Source organism: Notothenia coriiceps, unplaced genomic scaffold, assembly GCF_000735185.1.
Source record: "Notothenia coriiceps isolate Sejong01 unplaced genomic scaffold, NC01 NC01_scaffold00034577, whole genome shotgun sequence".
Classification (NCBI taxonomy): domain Eukaryota; kingdom Metazoa; phylum Chordata; class Actinopteri; order Perciformes; family Nototheniidae; genus Notothenia; species Notothenia coriiceps.
The window spans coordinates 6,189-9,813 of record NW_011367278.1 but is presented as its reverse complement, the minus strand read 5'-3'; the positions used below and the strand labels follow the sequence as shown (position 1 = coordinate 9,813).

The window sequence follows — 3,625 nt, the reverse complement described above, 5'->3', positions numbered from 1 at the left end:
ACAAGAGCCGCGTTCACACCGGAGTACTTTTCCCACTTTAGTTCCCATATAGTTCCAAAATGTCGCGTTCACAGCAAAAAGAGCCGGAACTAAAATTAGTTCATGAGAACCTTTTTACCCCCTTTTCCGTCCCTGCTAGAGAGCAGGGACTCTCATGCGGCTCTCTTGTGAGAAAAGAGCTATATTTCTGATTGGCTGGGCGGAAGCCAGTCCCCAACTCCGGGGACTTCCGGCCGGGGATTTTGGGCGGCAGTATACGCCGTGAAGTTGTTTGCGGCCTGCCAGTAAACCCAAAGCAGAAGAAGAAGAAGTGACGTCAGCGGCTTCATTTGCCTAATCCTCCCTCAGGGACTTATTCCGGTGTGAACGCGATCTGTACTTAGTTCATGAGAACTAAAGAGTTCTGATGAACTAAGTTCTCATGAACCTTTGTGGGAAAATACTGCGGTGTGAAAGCGCCTAATGACTCTCTAACACATGTACCCTCGGACACTGTACCATGCTCTATATATAAAACACACGTTGTCATATATGTTAACCTTTAACATTTTTGTGGCTATCTTTAATCTTCGTATCATGATGCCTTATCTGCACAGGTTTCCCCTCACTGAACATGAGGACAGTCTGTACCGAGTAAGAAGACTTTATCTGATGTGTGATTAACACATGGGTTGCCATATTTAGGGTTTTGAGTGTCTGGATTAACCCGTTATGAATGTAGTGATACATACGAATACTGTTTGTTTGTTTTAAAATGTCGATTTGTCAGGAATATTCTGTATGGCTGCTTTGTTTGTGGTAATGAAATACCAAACCTTGTGTGTTTCTATTATGTAATTAAAATAAAATGAGTGAACAAGTCAAAACTGTCTATGTGCAATTGGTTTGTGAAAAGTATCTTTGATAGGTTCCCACTCAAATAAAGGGTATTTGTAGAGCCCTTAATGCAGTTTCAAAAAAGCAATAGAACAATACAGTGAAACAAAGCATGGTCGGAAATGTGCCGATGTGTCCTCCTGTGTCAACGCAGCTGAAACTTCACAGCATTGAGATGTTGTGTGGTTAAGCAAAATGCTGAAAATAACATTGCACTTTAAGAATAACATTTAAAAAAAAGGCCCTTTCCTTTCTGAAAGGACTTTACTATTTGTGGTTAAGGTTACATTCAGGTGCATATTGCCTGACTGTCTGTTCTAGCTCCACTTGCCCTCTGCCTGACATCTGATTTAAAACACAAGATCTGTCTGTATCTTGTCAATAAAAGACTACCGTGTGCTGCACTCTGTATAAAATGGCCTCTTCCTTGTGACTCAACCTCAACATTTTAAGAGGTTAAGGAGGAGCTACTTCCTGGTCTGTGTGTCACATGATCAGCTGCTTCGTCTTCAGTTGGTCCCTGTGGAGCTAGTCGGCGGGCTTCTTGCAGTTTTCTTTGGCTAGTCTCAGTCTGGACAGGATGTGTTTCTTGGGGAACTTTAAGGTAGTGCACCCGAACTGGCTCACCCCCCCTGTGTCCCCGGGGAGTTTCTCTCGTCTCTGGACCCAGCTGCGCCAGCCGGGCTTCCAACAGTAAACACTGTCGTAGAACCGCGACCCGTTCTCGCCCCCCAGGACGTAAATCCTGCGTTTCCACCGGGCCACGCCCCCGCCGCGTATCCTTCGGGCAACCCGGGGGAAAACTACCGGACTCGGGGGCACGGTCGCTCCCTCCTCCTGCCCCCCGCTGCTCGGCGCTTACCATCACCCCCCCCCGGTTTACCTTTTTTCCGCCCCTATCTGCCCCGGACCCCCGCCCTTCCCTGAAAGAACAGAACCCGCCCCGTGGCGTCTAAAGTCTCCAGGTTGTGTAGTTTCCGTCCAGAAACTTGGTGGTGTCCCTCATGTATCCCCCGATGGACGCAGACGGCCCTCGGACCGCGACCCCCCCGGCGGGAGGCAGGTGGCCCCGAGTCCAGAGCCACGCGGAGTCCAGCAGTCTGGAGGTGTGATAGACGAGGACCCCTGAATGCAGCCACGGCCGGTTCTGTCAGCGTGGTTCCAGCCCAAGCAGGTAGAGACGTCCACGTAGAGCAGCGCAGGCGAAGCTCTGAGGAGCAGCGGCAGGCGAGGCCCCGGGGCCCAGCGCCAGCGTCGAGGAGGTCCAGGTCCTTCACTTTAGTCCAGTCAGGCGAAGCGGTGCTGCCCCCCAACGCAAAGATGGAGTCCGCAGCCCAGCAGCCCAGCATGGACGCGGCTGCACCCATGGGGACGGCTCCATCCAGCGGTCCAGCACGGCTGTCATACTCGTGCACGAGGCTGCCGACACGGACCCGTCCTCAGGATCCCCCCCGCCACGAACGCCGGTCCCCCACAGCGGTGCAGCCGGGGCTCCACCAGGGACCCGAGGGCCGCCAGCTTCTCCCACTTCCCTGTCGCGGGTCGAAGCGTCTAATCCACGGTGAGTTCTCTGGAGGCGGCGTTCTCGTTCCCTCCGAAGAGGCGTCAGGTCCACGCAGACGATCTTCTTTCGAACATGCCCTCCCCAGGTTCTCAGCGGCCCCCCGGAGGCTCGCCGGCGGCAGCGGCCGAGCTCTCTGGCAGAGTCTCCGGCTCTTCCTCCTGGTACAGCAGCCCCGTGACGGGAGGTGGTGCAGCCAGCGCGGCATGTGGCGTAGCGATCTCAAAGCTGGTGCTCCGCCCAGGCGCCGCGCCGCGTCGTAAACTCTCCGCCTCCGAGTCCACACCAAGCCTGTCGGAGCTCAGGCAGGCTGCCAGCGTGCCGTGGTCCAGAAGCAGAAGGTCCTTCTGACGGGCGACTCGTGGGGAAGTGCTGAGCCACGAGACTGCAGCGGGCGCGTAGAGCAGTCTGGTCGTGGTGAGGAGCGAGCCAGAGAGTACACCCCAGGCAGTTATCCACCGGAGAGGTGGGCTCAAACAGGACCTGGAGAGGTCAGAGGAAGAGAAAAAAGTTGGAGGAAGGGGGCGAGTTAGAGTATATGAGACTAGGGGGTCTGATATCCAGTCAAAGTACTTGACAGGAGTGCTTATTTTTTCAATTGTCACTCGACCATATTTCTGCGAAATTCAGGTTATATAGTGCTTTTCCTGGTGCTCAAAGCGCTTTCAAGCAAGTAAAGAAGAAAAATAACTTACTAATACTACTACTTACTACTACTAAACTACTACTACTAACTACTACTCTACTACTACTAACTACTTAACTAATCTACTACTAATACTAACTTACTACTTAACTACTAACTCTAACAACCTACTAACTACCACTAACTACTACACTACTAACTAACTACTAACTTCTAACTACTACTAACTACTAACTACTAACAATACTAACTACCTACTAACTAGCAACTAACTACTAACTACTAACTTATACTAACTACTAAACACTACTACTACTAACTACTAATACTGGGACTACTACTGTACAATTCTCTACCGATGAAACACATTTCCCTGAATCTTGGCTGATACCTGTCAACTGTCACTTTCCTACATTCAGATTTACCTGGAGCACAGGTCCTGTAAGCTGGACAAGAACATCTAAGACGAAACACAGAGATATGAGCGGCCACAACAGATCCTCCCAAATAGTACAGGAGAAAGACACCCGCCATCAAACCCA

The 3,625-nt window shown here is 51.1% G+C and overlaps 1 pseudogene; it reads right to left on the bottom strand.

Moving 5' to 3' along the window:
• Positions 1-397: 397 nt before the first annotated feature.
• Positions 398-3,543, bottom strand: LOC104962379 (uncharacterized; annotated as a pseudogene).
• Positions 3,544-3,625: the final 82 nt, after the last annotated feature.